The sequence below is a fragment of the Astatotilapia calliptera genome, chromosome 23 (assembly GCF_964374335.1).
Source record: "Astatotilapia calliptera chromosome 23, fAstCal68.1, whole genome shotgun sequence".
Taxonomy (NCBI): domain Eukaryota; kingdom Metazoa; phylum Chordata; class Actinopteri; order Cichliformes; family Cichlidae; genus Astatotilapia; species Astatotilapia calliptera.
In genome coordinates, this window is record NC_137443.1 from 47126847 (window position 1) to 47149331 (window position 22485).

The 22485-nt window shown below is 39.9% G+C and overlaps 1 protein-coding gene and 1 long non-coding RNA gene across 12 annotated transcripts in view; one reads left to right on the forward strand and one right to left on the reverse strand.

Moving 5' to 3' along the window:
- Window positions 1-3930: 3930 nt before the first annotated feature.
- Window positions 3931-18449, reverse strand: LOC145424069 (uncharacterized). Of its 7 annotated transcripts, XR_013905021.1 has the most exons (6): window positions 18320-18449; window positions 14055-14130; window positions 11930-12004; window positions 10322-10382; window positions 7958-8054; window positions 4770-7233 (listed from the first exon to the last, which is right to left on the reverse strand). It is a non-coding gene; the product is annotated as an uncharacterized LOC145424069 (long non-coding RNA). The 7 variants fall into 7 exon arrangements; XR_013905020.1 differs by having other exon boundaries at window positions 11930-14130; XR_013905022.1 differs by lacking the exons at window positions 10322-10382; window positions 11930-12004; window positions 14055-14130; window positions 18320-18449 and adding exons at window positions 3931-4250; window positions 4593-4707 and having other exon boundaries at window positions 5105-7233; window positions 7958-8725.
- A 245-nt stretch (window positions 18450-18694) lies between these two features.
- dmd (dystrophin) overlaps window positions 18695-22485 on the forward strand; it is a 262554-nt gene continuing 258763 nt past the window's right edge. For all 5 annotated transcript variants that reach the window (XM_080296865.1, XM_080296862.1, XM_080296864.1 and 2 more), the window contains exon 1: window positions 18695-18832. The gene's annotated coding sequence lies outside the window, so the exon portion shown is untranslated. The remainder of the gene's footprint in view (window positions 18833-22485) is intronic.

Genomic DNA, 22485 nt, shown 5'->3' on the forward strand with positions numbered 1-22485 from the left:
AATATCCTATATAAACAGGAAGTACTGGGGCAGCCCTTCCCACATACCTGTTTCACATATAGGACCTGCACAAAGTAACACACAATGGTAAGTATAACCAAACTACATAAAACAAACCAATGATTTGTGACATTAGGCTTTAAGAAGATTTGCACTACTGTAATGAATGTAACCAATGCTACCACAAACACACCCGGGATCATATGCAGAGCCAAGGTTACATGTGCAGTGTCTACATTAACCCTTTAAAGCCGGTCAGAGCAGCATGCTCTGTTTTGCGTAACTATTTTTAAATCCCGGTAGCACTGCAACCACATAAGCTAGCGCAATAATTTGTTTTGCATATGAAACCGGAGGAGTTGTACTTACATCTTATGCCATCAGCTTGTCCTTGGTCACAGTTTCCTTCCACATATAGCTTTGCAAAAACTGCATAAAAAGCGCTTGCAGCGACAAAAACATAATATTCCAGAAACACGCTTTGCCGATCCGATCAGCTGTTCGTAACACTTCCTACATCCATCAGCGCGAACTTTCGCATGTCCGCCATGACCTGCCCGAAACCGGAAGTGACGTCATTTTCGCGGAAATGTAGTTTTTTAAGGGTCAGGTTTCCTAAATGGGGAAAATGGTATGTGAGCACAGTTCTCATAGATAGTTAGTTTTAACTATATTTCTAAACACAGGCACCGTCTCTTCATTTCAATATCAAGTACAAATAAAGACATGATCATTTTCAGCATTAAATATTGGCACAATTAGCAGTAAATTCCCTTTTCACAAGAAGAAACTTGTGGCAAAACCAGGCTCAGGGAGAGGCAGCCATCTGCTGTGACCGGTTGGAGGTGAGAGGAAAGAGAACCGAGAAACAAAGGATAAAAGACAAACTATAGGAGAACGAGCCCAGGGTTAATTATTGCTAATGATTTAATACAGTAGTGAATCAACACAGAGTGAAAAGAGGTAACTGAAGAAGAAACACTCAGTGCATCATGGGAAGTCCCCCCAACAGACACTTCCTAATGCAGCATTACAGGATGAGTTCAGTTACCTGATAAAGCCCTGAATATAAGCTTTAACAGAAAGAAGCCTAAAAGTAGAGAGAGAGTATCTCCAGACTGGGAGCTGGCTTCATAGTAGAGGGGCTGGTAGCTGAAGGCTCTACCTCCTATTATACTGAAAACTCTGGGAACCTGCAATCTCACCCTGCAGCCTTAGAGTAAAGTACTGTGTTAAGATAATAAGGTACTAAAAGGTCTTTAAGGATGGGGGTATGATAGTTCAAGATTTTAAATACGAGAAGGACTAATTCTGAATTTAATTGCGAGCAAATAAAGAAAAAGGTAATATCAGGGAAATCTAGTCTGTCATCCTGTCCCAGTTAGTACTCTGACTGATACTGAGGGCTTTTCAGGGAGCTTTGAAAGTGACCACATGGAAATGAAAAATAGTCCAGCCTAGAAGTAATAAACGCATGAACAAGCTTTTCAGTATCACAATTTTTAGCAGTGTGAATGAAGTCCATCCTTCTCATGTGTTTAATGTGCACACTGAAGGACGACTAAAAATGACTCCAAGATTCCTCAGTGTTGCTGGGAGCCAAGGCAATGCTATCTCAAATAAGTGTCTGGTTAGACATAATGAGTAAATAAAGATAGGTATCATCTGCATAGCAAAGTGTTTATTAATATTATTACATAAGGGAATAATTTATAATGTTAAAAAAAGATCTGGTCTCAGCACAGAACCCTGTGGAACTGCAATCTGTTGCCACGAATGTAGCAGAGGCAGAATCCACACATCAAGCACAGCTCTCGCAGCCACAGACTGGGCCATATCCAAATGGGGCTAATTTATAATTCATACGTGTGTAAACTAGTTCATCTCATTAATGAACAGCATTCTACAATGCACAGTCAAATTTGCCCCTCAAAAAATGAGGAAGCAATAATTATACTAACAAAACAGTATGGTATGAGCTCGGCTTTGAAATTGCGGCAGTTCAGAAATGAGAGAAGTGTAAATAAGAACCATGTCTTGATAACTAATCCTTAAGTGGAGCGCAGGATTTATCCAAAAGTTTGCTTTATTACAAACTGTTCCTCCATATTAACCTGAAATCTATGTGTAACAACTGGCAAGTAAGATAGTAATATAACGTTTATTTAGTGCTTTTTAAGACCAGAACATGTCACAATGTGCTTTACAAAGGTATTAAAAAACATGGTCACATAAACCTGAATCAAGTAAAACATCACAAAATCCAGAAACATTACCCAAATGTCTGAATAGATGCGTTTTCAGCGGATTTTTAAAGGATTTGAGTAAAATTAAGATTCTAGAAGATTAAGAAAGTCAGAAGCAATGGAGCACGAATCATTAACATGAAGATTAAAGCAGCCGCCTGGAATGTCTCTTTAGGGAAACTCGACTTGCACATAAGGACATGTACAACATTATAATGAAGCTATTTCTAAATCTGCTTTCTACACTACTGTTCTTCAGTCTGCTGAAGGAGACACTTGTACTTTGTTCTCTGCATCATGCCATATTGTCAAACCTCCAGGTACCTTTACCATAAATCTCTCCATAAACTTCCATTAGTTTGGAATTCAGCTTCTGTTATTATATCCTGACCCAGATGTCTGAATGTATAACACCTTTTCTTAAACTGCTCCACTGGCTTCCAGTTTATGTATCAATTTCAAGTTCCTCATTGTCACTTTTAAAGCCCTTCGTAACCTTGCTCCTCCATCTGATCCATCTTATCTGATCTTCTCCGTACGCACTCACCCTCCAGTCCACTCTGCTCCTCTTCACCTTCGCTTTTACCCGTTCCATCTGCTCATCTGACTGCCATGGGACCTTTGCATGCACTTCCACCAGATCGTTGGACTATAAAGTCTCTTTCTTTTAAATCACGTCTCAAAACCCATCTGTTCGGAATTTATTCTCTTCATTAGTCTATTAGTTTTATAGTTGTTATTTTATTTGTTTACTTTATTTAATTGTGTATATGTTCTTATTTTTGCTGTACTAATATAAGGTGACCTTGAGGGTCTTTAAATGTGCCTATAAATAAAATGTATTATTATTATTATTCTAAATGTTAAATGGACTTATTTTGTTTTAACGATTTTTGACTTGAGCACTCAGCTTGCCTCATTCACCCATTAATACAAGCACTTTTATTTAAGCCCACAACTCAGGGTTCAGTATGTTTCCAAGGACACTATGGGATGCAGACTGGTGCAGCCAAGTATCGAACCAACAAACTTAACTCTACTTACTGAGCTATAGCCATCCCAAGCAGCATGCCACAACATTGTTAGGCAAAAAAAGAAATTTGTGATACTTGTGCTAAGAATTGGTGAGCGATATCAGTGATATGTCTTGCTTCAGGACTCTCCTCCACCTTCCTGCCTATGCACCCTTAAGTTCTGTTCTGCTTCAATAAAATTCCAGTATAACTGCTAAATAAAAAGAGAGCCACTGTTGTAGCACAGAAAACTCTGACACTAAGCTAGACATAAACTATCTAGCGCATTAATCTACCTTGGTAACACCCGGGGATCCCTTTAAAAATAATAGAAGAAAAAAGTGAAAGACTAACACACAGATGAAAGAGCAACGAATGAGATAGGGAGAAGAGGGACAGAGCTCTGATTGCAGGCAATTGCTGTTCACATCCAGGGCAGGTCTAATCACTTTGAGGCTGTGTGTGTGTGTGTGTGTGTGTGTGTGTGTGTGTGTGTGTGTGTGTGTGTGTGTGTGTGTGTGTGTGTGTGTGTGTGTGTGTGTGTGTGTGTGTGTGTGTGACTATGCTAATTTTCCCCAGCATCTGGGTATAACCCTAAGCTCAGTGGAGCAGTAGCTTGCTCCTGTTTTAGCCTTGGTTTATAATTAGTGTCCAAAACCTCTTGCTCTTCCATGTCTTTGAATCAGAGAGGGAGGGTTTTTCAACTTAGTTTGACTTTTTCAACATAACACTGAAAGGAGAAACGGGGAACAACAACAATGTATAAAATATGCTATTTGAGGAAGTTTATTTTCTTTAAGTACAGTGACAGTTGCTGAGCCATAGTGTCAGTGTTGCCACCAAGTCTTGGAGGAGGTGAAGTGAGGAAGCCAGTGAGGCCCTGCAGGACTACATTCACACCACACTGAGACATGCTCTGTGTCCTCATGGGATGACATCACTCTGGATCACAAGGTCACTGGTCGCCCTCCTCAATGAAAAATCTTCAGGCCTGGGAAAATGGATGAGTTGAGAAGTATACAGTGTGAACTGAAGGCTTGGCTTAGTGTAAAGATACGGAGTGGCTGAGACCAATCTCCAGCTGAACATCAAACATAGATGAGGATTACGCTGATTGATCGCCAAACTCAAAGACATCAGCACTAGCAAATGGGCTGGATAAAGCCACTGAGCTGAATTTGTTTTTCAGCAGGTTCAGCACTGGGCCCTTTTTGAACCTCCTCACACAACACAATCTCAACACCTCAGCCATCAAACAAACCAACAGTACATGTCCCTTCATACGTGTTGGGCTCGGGTAAGCACCCCACCCACATCCTCCTTTCAGATTCACCTTTCTTGACACGTGACTGTGACGGCCAGGTGAGGAGGCGGCTGATGGAACTACGCCCAGGCAAAGCTGCAGACCCTGATTCCATCAGTCCTTCGCTGCCTAGCTGTCTGGCATCCTGATGCAAGGTTAATGTGAAGGAAGTCAGGCGCAGGTTAAAGTCCAAAAGATAAGATAAGATAAGATAAGATAACCTTTATTAGTCCCAAACGTGGGAAATTTGTTTTGTCACAGCAGGAAGTGGACAGTGCAAAAGTTATGAAGCAAAAATTAGAATACAATAAGAATAAATACAGTACACAGCTGTACAGAATAGAATAAAATAAAATACTATATACAGTAGAATAAAATATACAATAAGATAAAAATAGTTGTATATAGCATTTGTATTCTGAGTAAAAATACAACGATGCCAGAAAAGTATTGCACTTAGTGTTATTGCATATGTATGGATGTGTGTGTTTGATCAGTTAAAGTCTTTATTGTGGAGTCTGACAGCCGTGGGGAGGAAAGACCTGTGAAATCTCTCCGTCCCACACCGTGGGTGCCGCAGTCTCCCACTGAAGGAGCTGCTCAGTGCTGTCACAGTCTGCTGCATGGGGTGGGAGACGTTGTCCAACAGGGATGACAGCTTAGCCGCCGTTCTCCTGTCACTCACCACCTCCACTGGGTCCAGAGGGCATCCCAGAACAGAGCTGGCCCTTCGGATCAAAGGGGGGGGGACTTTTATATTTAGCCAAAAAAAACAAACTTGGTTAAATTATACAAAAATCAAAATCTTGGGCCCATAAAAGAGGTCAAAGTATAACAGAACTCTACTCAAAAGTTGGCAACAAACAATACTACTAACTCAAAGACCTTCTTAAATGAGGGGAAATAGCAGCTGATCATCCCACAAAGAGACATAAAGTGGTAGAACACACAACAACCTAAATCAAACCCCCACGATCCCGATTCATGACATGACCCAATTTGCAGGTCTCCATATAGGCTTGCTTTGCCCCTTTTTCATCTCTTAGCTCATCAACCAAGGAAACAAAAAAAGATTAAATCATGCGCATAACAGCGTAAACTAAAATGTATGCACTTATTTTAGAATACAGTATTATGTGATCGTGTAAGTAAATTAATTCTAAACCAAAACCAACTCTTTATTGTAAATTAAATCCTACATTTAAAGAAAGAAAACTATGTGTAGTGTTTAGTGTTATGTATAAGTCTATTGTAACACTGATATTACCACTGTGTGTGGTTGTAACTGCATCACAGTTAGGTACCAGTGCTGTGGAAGACTGTCATGGTTAGTGACATCAAAGAAAGCCACCCCTTCAGACCAGTTGATGTCTGAAGGTGCTGGAGAGACTGATTCTTACCTGACTTAGCTTACAGGCGAAACATGTTCTCAACCACTTTCAGTTAACTTACCAGCTTACAGGGTGAGTTCAGGGTGAAAGTGTACATTAACCCTTCTGTGACAAATTAAACCAAATGTCTCCCACCCCAGACGTGTTCCAGTGAAGTCCTGGAAGATCCTAACTGCACATTGCTGGAAACAGTCTGCCGAATGCTGATTTGTTGACAAATGAGCTGGAACAGGAGAGTTCACTGGAAATAAAGTTACGTTGAAACCAAGCACACCATTGTTTTTCTTGTGACATTACCAATAAGTTTGATGTGTCACATGGCCCAAGCTGGCCGACTCCTAAATGAGCACCATGGTCACCGCCCATCTTGAGGAGTTTGCCCCCTCACATATACTAATGTGCCACAAACAGGACTTTAATATCACCAACCATCCCCATGTTATTACGGAGTATCCATATAAATGGCCCACCCTGTAAAGAACAGTATGTGTGACTGCTGTGTGCAGCACCTCTTCAGATTTGGTTAAAATAATACTACTCTAAGGCAACCTGCCAACATTTGATGCATTCTTAATTTTAAAATTCAGAATCTATTAGCAATCACTATGCAAAAAGAAACTTAATTTCCACTATAATTTAGTAGATACTCTATAAAGCTACATGCTTATTAAACTAATTAAATCACAGAGGAAGATTTCTAGTGGCCTATTCCTTAACTGATAATTCCATCTATCACCCTGAAACAGAGGAGTGAGTTAATGTTTTCCACATGGTCCCCCAGAAATGCAGTATGGTGAAAATTAACACAGCGCAGTTCACTTGATTTGAGGCTGTCACATGAAAATTAGACAGGTTAATTGCTTGTTCTCTAGAGGAATCACAGCTGGTGCTTTTGGAGGGAAACGGCTTTTAATAAGTAAAGAAAAGCCACAACTGACTTACCTGTAGGGTTTCTTTTACTCATCGTGTTGGGGGTGAATGAGGACCCAAATGCAGATTCACAGGGAGGCTAATATTTCCAAACACCTGGGACAACATCTCTGGAAGTGGCCCAATCCTGAGGCCTGTAAAGGATAGGTCAGGGGGTCGACTCGAAGAAGAACCTCGGCTAAGGGATAGATCTGGTGGCCAGCCTGAAGACCAATAGAGGAGATGGTTAAGGGGGCCAGCGTGGAGTACCACAGAGGAAATGGGCCTCTTCTGGGGGCCACCCAGAAGACCAGCAGCAGAGGGGGAGCAGTCCTGCCAAGGAGGTAGTCGGCATCGCCGAAGAAGGGGGCCTGCAGGGGGTGTGGGAGGAGACCCGTGTCAAAGGAGATGGGACATTTCAGGGGGCTAGGCTGACAGCTAGCATTGGTCTAGGAGTCAAGACCCCTGAGGAAGGGGCCAGCAGTGCAGCCCCTTGGTGGGCTGGCCTCGACACTGGCAGAGGAGTCCTTTAGGGGGCTGAGTTTAATTCAATTTCAATGTAATTTTATTTATATAGTGCCAAATCACAAAAACAGTTGCCTCAAGGCAAGTTGAAGAGTAATAGGACAGCCTGGACTCGAAGTCTACAGGTCAGGAACTACAAGCAGCTCAGTTTTCACTTGCCCAGGAAGTTAAACTTGAGCTAAGACTCAAGCGGTTCTGGATGTTCTCTGCAGGCTCAGGACCCAGTTGTTCAAACTTTAAAATGGCAGATGAAAGAGTTCTGAACATAAATCCAAATACCAAGCCACAAGGAGTACAGAAGTACAAGAAATAAAATCCAAGATTATAGGAAACAATGCAATGAAACAGACAGGTACAACATGACAAAGGACTCAATAAACCAAGGTTTTAAAAACACACAAACACACCGAGGCTAATGAGAAATGAGACTATAATCTAAACAATAAGCAAACTGAGAATCAAACTGAAGATCTTTAATAATAAACAGACCTTGAAAGACCAAAAACACAGAACACTGGGTTAAAGATCCAGGGCCGTGACAAGGATTGTAAAAGTCATGAACAAACCCACCCGATCAGATTATATCACAACGGGTCTGACAAACTTCCATCCATCCATTTTCTGCTGCTTATTCTGGGCTGGGTCGTGGGGGCAGCAGCCTAAGCAGCTGGACGAAAAAGCTATAAAATTCAGTGCACTTAAAACAACAGCAAAAGATTTTAATTTCTTAAATCTTTTCTCTTGCATTTTAGGGAACATCTCTCTCGCACGTGCTCTTCCTCTTATTATAATTACAACAGTTAATTACAACTTCCCAGCTACAGAAGTGAGCGCTGCTCATTAAGCTAATGACTCCACCCTTCATGGGATCACTCTGTGAGAAAGATGCATACATTTATTTGCCACTGGCAGCATAACAATGCAGATACCACAGCAACTGTAGCTGAGATAGATTACTGTAGGCACTCAAATCCTCGAAAACCCATTTGCTTCACCAAAGGCTCCAAGCCAGCTTGAAGACAGGTGGACCTGACACAACTACAGTGATGCACACGTCCCAGGCAAGCCCTGTGGATTCTAGCTGTTTCTGCTCTGTGTTGAATCATTATATCTAACAAACCCTGTTTAAGCTTTTTATGACCTTTATGTGGAATAAAATTCTATGGCACAACATTATTTGAAACGGTGATTGTTATTTGCTCAGAGACCAGTCACAATGTTTTGTTTGGGAACTTGAAGGGTGTATGAAACATTGTTGCTTTAAAGCACAAATTCAGAGTGAAATATGTCTGTGAAGGTTCTCAGTCATCCAGGTCATCGTCTAAGGTCAAATGGTGGAGAGTCCCAGATATAAACCTAGTGGGAGTTTCCCCCCACAGAGGGACAAAAGGACCCCCTGATGATCCTCTACCTAATCACATGAGCCAAAGCGTGAAAGCGGGTGTGGGTCCCAATCAGCCAGGGTTTCGGGCGAGCTCATTGTGAAACCTGGCCCCACCCTATCATGTGATTTCCTGAGGTCAGATGGCCCAGGATGTGAGTGGGCGTTAAGGCGTCTGGCCTCTGTGTCTGTTCAATTCATACACAGAGGATGAGGACTTCGATGGGTTTGATTGATGACAATTACCGGTAATAAAAATGTGAGTACAAAACTCAGTTTTGCTCCCGCTTTATTTTTAAACACGCATACTTGTATGCGCCCTATAACCAGGTGCGCCTTATGTGTGTGTTAAATACAGTAATGGCGCACATAACTGAGACTGCGCCTTTTAGTACGGTGCGTCTTATGGTCGTGAAAATACGGTAGAAGAGCCACCTCCACAGGACAAGACTCAGCAGTCCCTCTGCATCTACAGGTCAAAGGTCACTCTTTCGAGGGTGCCAATGTTCACATTTTGGACAGAGAGGACAGATGGTTTGAAAGAGGAGTGAAAGAAGCATCTATGTCCACTGTGAGCGACCATCTTTGAACAGAGGCGGGGTTTACGACACCAACTCTCTGCCATCTATAATCCAGTTTTGAGATCCCTTCCCAGACGCCTTAACGCCCACTCACATCCTGGGCCATCTGACCTCAGGAGATCACATGATAGGGCGGGACTAGGTTTCATAATGAGCTCACCCGAAACCCTGGCTGATTGTGACCCACGCCCGCTTTCACGCTTTGGGTCATGTGATTAGGTAGAGGATCATCAGGGGGTCCTTTTGTCCCTCTGTGGGGGGAAACTCCGACGGGGTTTAAATCTGGGACTCTCCACCATTTGACCTTAGAACTGAAGAAGCTTCTCGGATGAGAGGTGAAACGTCTTCAAGCAACTTAAAGAAGTCCAGACGCTTCGGCTGCCTCATGGCGGATATAATATTTTTTTAAACGAATTACCCCACAGTATTGCTTAATCAAGAAAACTGGTGATTAAAAGCCATGTTTGGGCACATGGGCGGCTGTATACACACTCACTCATACACACACACACAAATGCTTGGATATTTACATATGCACATATTCCTTTACATGCATTCAGTGGAGCTCTCCTTAATAGTCCAGCTCTCAAGTCCCCAACTGCGATAAGTGAATTTTAATTAAGAGAATATTGAGAGTTGTAATAAATTATTTTAATAACCAGCAAATGACTTTGCTTTTCTGCAGAGACTGGTTTCACTAGTGGATCAAGAGCTAGTGTGTACAGTGGCTGTCAATGCCAAATTACACAAATCACTTCATTTCTGCTGTTAGTCACTCATCTGTGGTCATTTATGGACTGGCCTTTTTATTAAATGTTATTTTTAACTGTTGTTTAGTACATAAGTGAATATAATTAAGTATTTATCCAATGCATGCATTTGTCTGTGTGTGTGTGTGTGTGTGTGTGTGTGTGTGTGTGTGTGTGTGTGTGTGTGTGTGTGTGTGTGTGTGTGTGTGTGTGCCAGCTTAACTAAGCAGCAGATTGCAGAGATTTGCAGCCAGCTGGTCCGGCTGTGTTCCTATCCGTTTCCCCTGCCAACACAGAGACACAAACACACAATTGCAATTTCACACAACAGGAAGTCATCGTCAAACCAATCACAAACCTCAACCACAACCAAGATCCCTGCCCTTCCCTGCAGGGATCTTGGTTGCTGACTAATGGCTATGGCTAATGATGCTCGTGATCACTGTAAATAAAGACATATGTTTCGTGGCTGAGAACACGCCTACTCAAAGCTTTCTGTCATTAAGGCAGGCTCATTCACATGCTGGGGATGATGCACTGTGTTGTAGTATTTTTGTTTTGTACTTTCAGGTTTGGCAAGAGTGAATTTAGTAAAGCAGCCACACTCAGAATGAAATCATGATCCTCCTATTTGTTCTGGGGGATCATTTGAACACAGTCAGGGGGGCAAGTAAAGCACAACTACACACACAAAGAAATGTTTTAACTCAACTCTTAGCTATTAGCTGCAATATTGCAACTACATACAATTATACTTGTTTCTATATTTTCTTGACAGGATTAGGATTTTGGATATTTAGTGCCTGGGTGAATTCTGGGCTCTTTGTTATGGTCCTTGAGCTACTGCAGCACAATTGTTGCTTATGTGCCACATTATAGTGTAAAGGCTGCTGCTATTGGGGAATTCCCTTGATTGAGGGCCTGTGCCTGGCCTACAACAGTGGTTAGGTGAGCTGTACATGTCAAAGTAACATTCAATAAAGACGTGTGCTTTTTCTAAAGAAGCTTGACCACAACTCCATCTTATAGGAGTAATGTTGTACAAGCCACAGTAGTACCAATGTTGTTGTAAATACACAGAAACTTTCTGTCTTTACTGAACAGAGGAAATTTATAGCACTCAAAGTGCCTTAACATTAGAGAACAGTAGTAGCATATCAGCTGCTTATTATAAACTGTCCTTGTTTAAGAGTAAAAGATGGGAGGCATTGTATTTTTGCGCATTAATTCTTTTGCTTCAGTTATTGTTTCTGTGGTATTCGTATCCTATTTTTACACCTTTTAAATTGTTAAGCTTTTGTTTTTTTTATACACGGGTACCAATGCCACTTTGAAAACAGAGGAAAAATTGACATTCCAACTGTATTTGAGTTAATATGTTAATTTTTAATACTTTATTTTAAATGTGCTTGACCACAGCACATAAGGTTGAATTCTACTAGAACCAAATGTTTCTGATTTAGGGCAGAAAATGTGTTTTCATGTGGACATGAATTATGAATGACAGTCATGCACATTTGCCAATAAAACAATCAGTGACAATACTCTTGGCAACAAACTTTATGATGGAAAAGGCTAGTTTAATAGAGGAATAGATACATAACTCAAGCTGCTTGATTCTGTTCATCTGGACGTAGCGTTTTCAGTGGGAGAAACGTTTCGTCACTCATCCAGGTGACTTCTTCAGTCTCAGCTGACTGCAGGTTTCCCAAATCTTATAAACAGTACATTTGCACGATGACTGAAACCAGCACCAGTGAATGAACAATGGGCTGGGAGGTCAAAATGTTACATCCAGATGAACATAGTCAACCTTTTGGGATTTACTTACCTGGATGATTGAGCATGCATCAAACAACGGGAGAGAGAGCTCCAGAAGAGGGTCTTGGGATAGGTGGTGAGACACCTTTGTTGTATGCAAATACAGGACAGGTCACTACACCAATCTTCAATCTGCTGTTCATGTCAAATTCTTTATTTTCCCAAAAGGGAAATTAGTTTAGCAGCCGGATAAAGGTAAACAAAAAAGTAAACAAAACAATAATATAAAACGACAATAATAGTAATAGAAAATCCCCAGACGGTTATATGCTATTTAGGAGACAGGATGCAGTAGGGATAAAAGATACCTGGAGTCTTTTGGTCTTCCTCACAGGTACTCTAAAACGACGGCAACTAAAGGCAACAGCTCAAACTCACTGTGAAGTGGATGGTTCAAACAATTAACAATAGAATGAACCTTTATAAGCACATTTTTATTGTAAATAGCCAAAAGTCCATCTTGCCAGCGCCCTGAAATTTTGCTAGCAGTTTTTACCAGAAGACCGAATCGATTCTTATTCTTCACCGTCAGGTTACCAAACCAGGCAGCGATACAAAAAGACATCACAGATTCGATAAAACATCTATAAAACAAAGACAACATCTCGGATGAGACATTAAAAGATCTCATTTTCCTTAAAAAGAACAGTCTTTGTTGAACTTTTTTAGTAGTGGCCAGCATGAGATTCTTTATGGTCAAGCACACCTAGATATTTATAACTCTCAACGATCCCAATATCAGCAGTTTTAATGATTGATTGATAATACTTTATTCATCCTGAGGGAAATTGGGTTAAGGTTAATGATAGTGGGTGATGAGCTATAAGAGGACTTCCTAAAATCAATAATCATGTCTTTAGTTTTTGACACATTTAGTGACAGGAAGGACTCATCACACCAATCCACAAAATCATCTACAACCTGTCCATGGCCTGACTCGCCCCCACAAGAAGACTGACGATCACTGTGTCATCACCAAACTTCAGGATGTGTCTGTTCGTGAAATTGCTGCAACACTCATTTGTGTACAGAAAGAACAGAAGGGGAGAGAGGCAGCAACCCTGGGGTGATGCAGTAGAGGAGGAGAGCACATCAGAAAACACATGATTCACCCTCACACATTGTGACCTATTAGTCAGAAAGTCTGTCACCCAGCGGACCAGACTAGTGTCAAGCTTGAAATGATTGTAGAGCCTGTCAGCAAATAAGAGGGTTGAATTGTATTGAATGCCGATGAAAAGTCAGCAAATAATAATCTTGCGTGGGTGTGGGGGGCCTCAAGATGCTTATACAAGAGATGCAGGAGTGTGACAGCAGCATCCTCCACACCTCTCCCTGCTCTATAGGCAAACTGGAAGGGGTCAAGATGGTGTTCAACATGCATTAAAATCTCCTTCTTAATTATCTTCTCAAATGACTTCATCACTAAAGAAGTCAGAGCCACAGGCCTAAAATCATTAGCAACTGGAACAATGACAGCATGTTTCCAAATCTTAGGTACCGTCTGTAGCTCTAAAGAAAGTGAGAAAATATGGTGAAAATCCCACTCAGCTGATCAGCACAAGTTCTCAGTACCTGTCCACAGATGTTGTCAGGTCCAGGACTCTTACTCTTAGTGTGTCTAAAGAGATTAGCCCCCTCTCATCAATACAAAATGATGGGGGAGTGATGGTCTTCTCCCTCAGTTTGCTGGTCTGCCTAGAATAGTCAAGATCTTCAAAACGCAGGTAAAAACTGTTAAGACTGTCTGCCAGATGTTTGTCAGAGGTAAACCCTTCTAAGCTAATATTACTTTTACCTTTCGTTTGTAGCCCTGCCATTGTTTTCATACCAAGCCAAGCTCTTTGGAGGTTGTTACTGCTGAGTTCTGTCTCAATCCATAGCTGATCACCACATGCACTATTTTGTGAAGAAGTTGTTTGTCAGACTCCAGGAGGTATGGGGGCAGTCAGTTACCAGATATTATTTAGAGACAGCGACATACAACTGATTTGGCAAATAGCCATTCAGTAATAAAGTATGGATGTAGCTTGTTAGACTCCAGCCCAATTCCCCAGCTGACCAAACAGGAAGCTGGAAGGATGTTTGAGTGAGACCCAGGAGTCAGCTAAGATGACACAATGCATCGGGCTTACCACTCTTGGCATTCTTGTTCTCTTTTTTCCTCTTGCTTTGTTTACTTTATCCCTCTGTCTCTCTTGATGTTGCTTTCTGTTTTTAAATTGAAAACAAAAAGTGTTATGATCAGGAAAATTGACAATTGCTGTCTTTTTTTTTTTTTTAGCATTTGAATCAATCTTGTAAATGTTTGTTATCGATAGATAGATAGATAGATAGATAGATAGATAGATAGATAGATGTATAATAATTTGTCATTACAGTAAGTGCTTGTTGGAGGGATTAACATGTCTGATAAAGTAGATACGGGGCGATCGTGGCTCAAGAGTTGGGAGTTCGCCTTGTAATCGGAAGGTTGCCGGTTCGAGCCCCGGCTTGGACAGTCTCGGTCGTTGTGTCCTTGGGCAAGACACTTTACCCGTTGCCTACTGGTGGTGGTCAGAGGGCCCGGTGGCGCCAGTGTCCGGCAGTCTCGCCTCTGTCAGTGCGCCCCAGGGTGGCTGTGGCTACAATGTAGCTGCCATCACCAGTGTGTGAATGTGTGTGTGAATGGGTGAATGACTGGATATGTAAAGCGCTTTGGGGTCCTTAGGGACGAGTAAAGCGCTATATAAATACAGACCATTTACCATAAGTCCTAAACCTCAGTAACAATGTGATGCCGAAATGTCTTTTCAGATTTTATAACTCTATAGTAGTGAACGCTTTTCTAAGAATGTGAAACTGTTTCCATGTTAAACAGATAAAAAGACAGGAGGCTGAACTAGATGTGGCAGAGCTGAGGATGTTAAGATTGTCCCTGGGAGTACTCAGGAGTCTGGGGGACAGCTTGGACTGAGCGGTTAGCGAGGCAAAATACTGGACAAAACGTGTTGAATATGGAGTTGCCAGGTAGGAGGAAAAAGACAAAGACCACAGAGTTTAGCCCCACTTGTCAGAAATTTATACCACTGAAGAGGAACTGGAACAGGTCCTCCCTCCACAGTGTTGTGAATATTTTTTGGGGAGAGCACTGAAGACCTTTGATTCCTTCACAGGATGAGTTGGTGTGCTGCAAAAGTGACTCAAATGATTTATAACCTCCCAAACGGTTGACATATATTATTCAGTTTTTCATTTAATTCATTAATGAACAGATCATTGTATAGTAGCCCAAGACTACTGATTATTTTATAATGACAGATGCACTGTGGTCCAGGAGGGGCTCCAAATTGTTTTCCTCTGGTGTTGATCAAGAGGTGAATTCACCCTAATAAAACTTCAGCCTGTAACATAACTTCAGAAATGTTAAGTCTATATATATATATATATATATATATACATACATACATACATATATATATATACATATATATATATACATATACATACATATATATATATATATATATATATATATATATACATACACATATATATATATATATACATACACATATATATATATATATATACATACACATATATATATATACATACACATATATATATATATATACATACACATATATATATATATATACATACACATATACATACACATATATATATATATATACATACACATATATATATATATATACATACACATATACATACACATATATATATATATATATATACACATATATATATATATATATATATACATATATATATACATATATATATATATATATATACATATATATATATATATATATATATATATATATATATATATATATATATATATATATATATACATATATATATATATATACATATATATATATATATACATATATATATATATATATATATATATATATATACATATATATATATATATATATATATATATATATATATATATATATATATATATATATATATATATATATATATATATATATATATATATATATATATATATATATATATATATATATTTGTGAAACTTAATGAACCAAACTAAATACTAACACTGAAGGGTGGCTGGTGGGGCCACCACAGGGATGTATGACTATCAAAAGAATCCAGGTGGGGTTTATTATTGCAAAAATAAACAGAAGGCTTGGTTATGATTAGTTATTAAGAATATAGACCGGTGCTTTATTCCTGATCCAGCCATGTGCTGACTGGACTGGTGTATCACAGTACACATGGATAGCATCCCAAGCATACCTTGACAGTAACCCAAGACCTTCATAAAGCAAAAAAAACAGAATCTACTAAACAGCTCAGATCAGTCACCTGGCCTCAGTTCAACTGAACGTAATTTTTCACTTGCTGAAAACGAAATGGCAAACAAAACAATCAGAAAGTAAAGCAAGTGCATCAAAGGCCTGGCAAAGCACCTCAAAGGAGGAAAATCAGCATTTAATGACAAATGCAAATCTGTTGTGGTCACTGGCTGCCAATGGTCAAGGGCTATTTATGTTCGTAAACACGGAGGCACTGTGTAATGAGCAGCTGTAATTTTTGAAAGGTTAATGCAATATATTTGTTGAAGCCTTGAATTAAAGCTGAAAGTGTGCACTTTAAACACATCATTGATTCATTAATTTCAGACCCATTGTGTGTGTGTAATGCAGAGGCTGCATTGTAGTTAATTGCTGGCTGTAATTTGAAAATCTCTACAATAAAACGTGACATTTTTCCTGTTGTTTTCATGTTGAATTATGCAGATTTTTGCACTTTAAAAGCATTAAAGTAGTGTTTTGTCCTGTTTGTATGTCAAACTGGTTCACTTTGATGGGACATGATATGTGATATCAGTCAGAAAATGCATTATAGAAGGAGGAAAGATGATGACTTTTAAACATTCACATATGGAGTGCTCAGCAGGTAGAGCAGGTCACTGAATGGAAGGTTGGTGGTTCGATCCCCGAGTACTCCAGTCTCCATTTAAAATAAGATAGTAACACCAAGTTGCTCTGTGATGAATGTGTGTGAATAGTAGATACAAATCACTTAAAAACATAGAAGTGGGTGAATAAAGCAGAAGAAAAGTGCTATGTAAGAATTAGTGCATTTATCATAGCCGAATAGAGAGCAACAAATCTGACTTCAGAGATTCTTTTCACAGCTGTGAGTGGACATACCAAGAAAGCCGATTTTAATGGACGGAGCAAAAAATTTAAAGCAAGTTTTTCTTGTTTTACTGACATAGATCTCAGTCTGTTCCAGCAGCTGCTCTAATTCATTTTGACTTATTTAATTGTGCATTTATTTACTCAGACAGTCATGGGAAGTGAAGAAAATCATCCATGAAAAGAATTTCAGGCTAAATTTTAAAAAATGATTCGATCCCATCTTGTTCAGTTCTTAGAAAGCCAACAGTAATCCCATATATCTGATATAGAAAACACTTTACTGAATAATGAACTGTAAACATTAAAGCCAGAGACTAACTCATAAACAACCCCAAATAAAAACCTTTGGTGTATCTTTCCTTGAAAGTTCAAAGGTTTTCAAATTGTGCTTTTCTTCCTCTTGCTCTGTCTAGGATGTGTTCATTGTACCCTCAGCCCTTTAGCCAATTACTCATGCAGCAGATGACCCACAAAATGAGCTAATATTCTATTCATGGGAAGAAAAATACACTTTTCAGGGCTGTGCAGAGATCAGGTCACCCAATTGCATAACCTAACACTGTGTCAGTTGCACCTCATTTCAAGTTTCATCCCATTTAGAGCTCCCAATATCAAAATCCATCATGCGGAATTTTCCTCTCCCTGATGTTTCAGAATGCAGGGAGCTGCCGGGCCGGTCACAGAAAGAGTCAAAGTCAAAGTCACAGAGACCTGTGAACACATGAATCAGGAGTCTAGGGAGCAGAGGGTCAGCCTGTGAAAGAACAAACAAACACCTTGCATTTGACTACTTCATTTTGAGATTTTGAAATAGTTTGAAGACATGTACGCACCCATCCTCACAGAATGTGAAGAAGAAATCAAAACTAAATGTGGCTGATTATTAGAGCTGTTAGCTGTCAAAATACAAACAGGGTAATGCAAGCCTCTGTCCTTTTAAGCAAAACCTTAACACCATCCATCACGACAGTAAGCTGCCTACCAACCAGTTGACCATTCAGCTAACAAACCGCACAAAATGCCAGTGGAAGAGGTGAATAAAGTGGTCATTTCTCATATTTTTTGTCTAACATCTGCTGACTGAGAAACAGGAAACCTTGGGAATACACAACTTTTACATGGCATTTAGCCAGGTGGCGCAGATTTACATGTTACATACAGTACGCATGCTCATGGAATGTTGTCTGCAGGTGAAATTTACTCACCTTCACCTCATTACATCATTATGTGGTACAACTTGGTGAAGTTTCCTAGCCTCATTCTCCTAGGAAAAACTACCTTCCGACGAGCAGAGAGAGAGAGAGGCAGGCAGAAAGAGACTCCGTTATATACCGGACCACGCCAGACGGTGAGAGAGGAGGAGTCTCGGCCACTGTTAGTGACACGGGGAAGCTGTCAAGGAACGGGGAAATCACCGGGACTGTCGCTGATCGACAGGATACACTAGCGCGCACTTCTTCACTGTAGTCCTCCTGCAAAGCTTAACAGCACAGAAAATAATAATACTACTAATAAAAAGACGCAGATGCTGGCACACCTACGTCAGAGGTGATTACACGGGTACCTGGATAATAACAGGCTCGGTTAAGCGGTTTGGGAAATTTGAAGAGGACCTCCGCCTTTCACCTGTGCTGAGCTACATAGCGGCTCATACCCGGTTGCCTCAGCGGGATTAACAGCTGCTAAGATGACGACGGGCTAAAATGTGTCGTTCTCAGGTAAGATGCTCCGCGGGGATGGGTGAGGCAGGTTGGAAATTCTCACTTAAAGGTGTGTCGTCCTACCGTTTAGGTGCAACGTGTTTTATTTGAAGAAGTCCAGCAGACGTGCCTGTCAACTGAGCACTGGGTGCACGCTAGGTACTGTGCACGCTTCTTGATGAAATATTGGTATTCCGCAGAGTTTGATGGGGTTTTTTGCTGCTCGCTGTCTTCATGCTGTTGAGTAGTAAACTCTATGTAACAACAGGCGGTGGTATCCGAGAGATACGACATTCCTCAGCATGATGTGTCTGCGTATCTGCGCATGCATGCCTTGTGTTTGCTGGGGATTATTGTTAAGTGGTCTGTTAATACTATAATACGACATACATGTGTTGTGGTTGGGTTTGTCGGGAGCACAGATTCATAATATGTAATTTAATTAAATGTGGATGGGGTGCAAACTGGAAACCCTTAGCAACGGAGGACATCTAGACTCAACTGTGCGTGCGTGCGCATGTGTGTGTGTCTTGTCTCGCCTATAGTATCGTCCACCTCCACTTCCCTGGGTTAATCTCCTGTTTGATTAGGCTTTATGTGAGGTAATTCAGCTGACTTCGAGACTGCTTTTCTTTACAAATAACGATTGAAATGGATTTGATTCTTCACCAAAGGAGCACATTTGAAATTATACTGGGCAGAATTATTATTTGTATTTACTGGAGCTAAATCGATTTCTAAATCTCTGAGCAGCCAGTTTAATACTGTAGGGACTCATGATATATGAGGGATATTTGGTATTTCAGAGGTGCAGGCATATTATAGGGATATCATATTTAAGTACATGTTAAGGCAGGCTTAAATATACACGAGTAACATATATCCATGACACATACTGAGATATAGTAGAGAGGGTTAAAACTGTGGACTGTATTTAAAAGATGGAGAGAGCCATTTAGATCTCAACCACTGGTTAGTGAAGTTGTAAAGCCCCAGGCTGAGCATTTTTCATTGCTGCCGTCTCAACAAGAAATATATTCTTGTATTGCTGGTGTAAAGTTTCTAAGACTAGGGTTGTAAGATTGGGTCAATTTAAAAATGGCAAGACTCATTGATAAATTTATTACAATGCAAGATCAGCATCCCACAAAAAATGATTTGTCGTTACAGCACACTTTTACGTTTTACTGTTAGACCAGAATGCCCTTTTGTCAGGAGGTTAGGTTTAGGGCTAGGGTGCCAACACATTAAACTGTAATCACTACTGTTAAATTCCTCTTTCAAGCTGTTCCTTTTAACTATGGCTGTTCCACACTATTGGCAGCTCTAATAACTTATCCATATGAACTCCAACCAAGTTATTTTTTTGGTTAACTTAACCAAAATGTGCACACTGGTTGTAGAGCTGCTATTGGTAAAATAGCAGTTCTACAACCAGTATGTACATACAGTTTGTGTCAGAGGATAATATAAGCTAGAACAATTTATATGGTCTCACATAAGGTCTGAATTTCTAAAAGTGTTTTTAAGAAAACGTGACTATGATAACATCCAGGAGCAGTGTTTGGTAATGGATCCATCATCTTGTGATAAAAGGAAAGAGAGATCATCATATCATACTCTCCTTTCATTCTCAAGTCATAGAAAAATGTATAAAAATAGATCAGGATTAGCAAAAGATTAGCAACATATTTTAAACACACACTATGTGTAATAACAAGAGTAGTTGTAAATTTATTCAAGGTGATGGTAATGGTAAATAATTCTTCTATAGCATGTTTTCCTCAGGAAGTAGAGCAGGTCATCTACTCATTGGAAAGTTGGTGGTTCAATCCCTGAATGCTCCAGTCTGCATGCCAAAAATCCCTGGCAAAGGTACTAACAGCAAGCTGCTTTCTGGTGCATCCACAGGAATGTGAAAAAGTGATAGAAATCACTTAAGCATAGAAAAAAAGTGCCTGTGTGAATGGATGAATGAGAAAAGTTATATATTTGTATACTGAGTGCACAGGTAGAGCAGAAGACCATTATTAGGAACAAGTCTGTTTACAAATAGGCTCCAGCCCTCTGTGACTCTGAATTGGATCAGCTAAAAAAAAATGGATGATTGGATATAATGAAGTACTTTCCTCATCACTCTCATCACTCACAGGAATAAAAACACATTCAATAAAAATGTGTCTTTATTCTTATGAGAGGTCTTAACTTGGGTTGTTTGCAAGACATTGTATGAGAGCATATTCTTCGTGTGTGGACGCAGTAGTTGACGTTTCAGTAAACTGGAAGTTATCCTGCACCTGTGTCATTGCATAAATGTGGCATTTCTGCTCAGTTTTTATACCGTGGATAGAACTGAATTTAAACACTTTGCCTGACCTCTCTGTTCGTGCTCGTGTGTTAGTCTGTATTACCCCGGTTTTGTGATGTTGTATATAAAGACTCTGTTTGAAGACTGCTTCTTAAAGAGTACTGTAGTTTTCGGGTCATAAGCCGCTACTTTCCCCCCACACTGTGAACACTGCGGCTTATACTGACGTGCGGCTAATGCATATTTTTTTTCATGCGGCCAAAAACATTTTGCCTGGTAACAGTAGACCAATAAAATTGATAAGTAGTATATATATTTTTACCGGTTGTTAAGAGACGTTGTAATGTTGTTTGTGCACTTTTCCCTAAAAAGAACCATAAGCAACGTAATTTGTGTGTTACTGATACGTACGTATACTTAAAGGTAGCCGTGCTACAGGCGCTGTTTGAGCAAAAGAAGCATTTGCAGTATGTATTTTTGTATGTTACCATAACGTTTATGTTACCATGTTTATGTTACCTTAGGGATTAAATTAAACGTTAAAAATCCTCACGCGTAATATTTCTGTGCACATATCTCATATTACAAGTGAAACGCATACGGCTTAAAATCCGGTGTGGCGTGTACAAGTGCAAAATTGATTTTCTTTCTAAAATCAGAGCATGCAGCTTTTAATCAGGTGCACTCTGTAGTCCGGGACTTACGGTAATTGTAAACATAAGGGTAAGGCTCCATTAAGAGCAAGTCACAGTTATGACTCTGAGTGTATTACCACACTGTAAGAGTTAAAGGGTTTTTAGTATTTTTCTCTTAGTCTGGTTTATACTCCAGTCCCAACAAGGAAGAAATAAATTCTCATGGTGAAAGTATCGAGAATGATAATAAGGTGCCATGTATGAATGGATTACACAAGTCACTTGCAGCCATGCTAAACTTATTGCAAATAGTGTACAATTGGGGTGACAATTATTTAGTTCCCTGCTGAATCAGTTTCATTTTAATGGAAAGGGATAAATATCAACCAAAATCCATTATATAAAAGTTATGAATTGATTTGCATGTCACTAAGTGAAATAAGTATTTGACTCCGACAACTCACAGATTGGCTGTGTGCCTGTGTGGCGCATACATTACAATCAGTCAATCATTAATCAATTACTCCCCATCTAAACCTGTTATGTGTGTAAAGCACACCTGTCCACAGAATCAGCTTCCTCCATTCCAGCCTTTCACCACCATCATGGGCAAGACCAAATAGCTTTCAAAAGCATTATGGACAAGATTGTAGACCAGTGATCTTGCTGAGAATGTGCCAATTGTTGGTGCGTTATTCAGAAATGCAAGAAATATAAAATTACCAGCA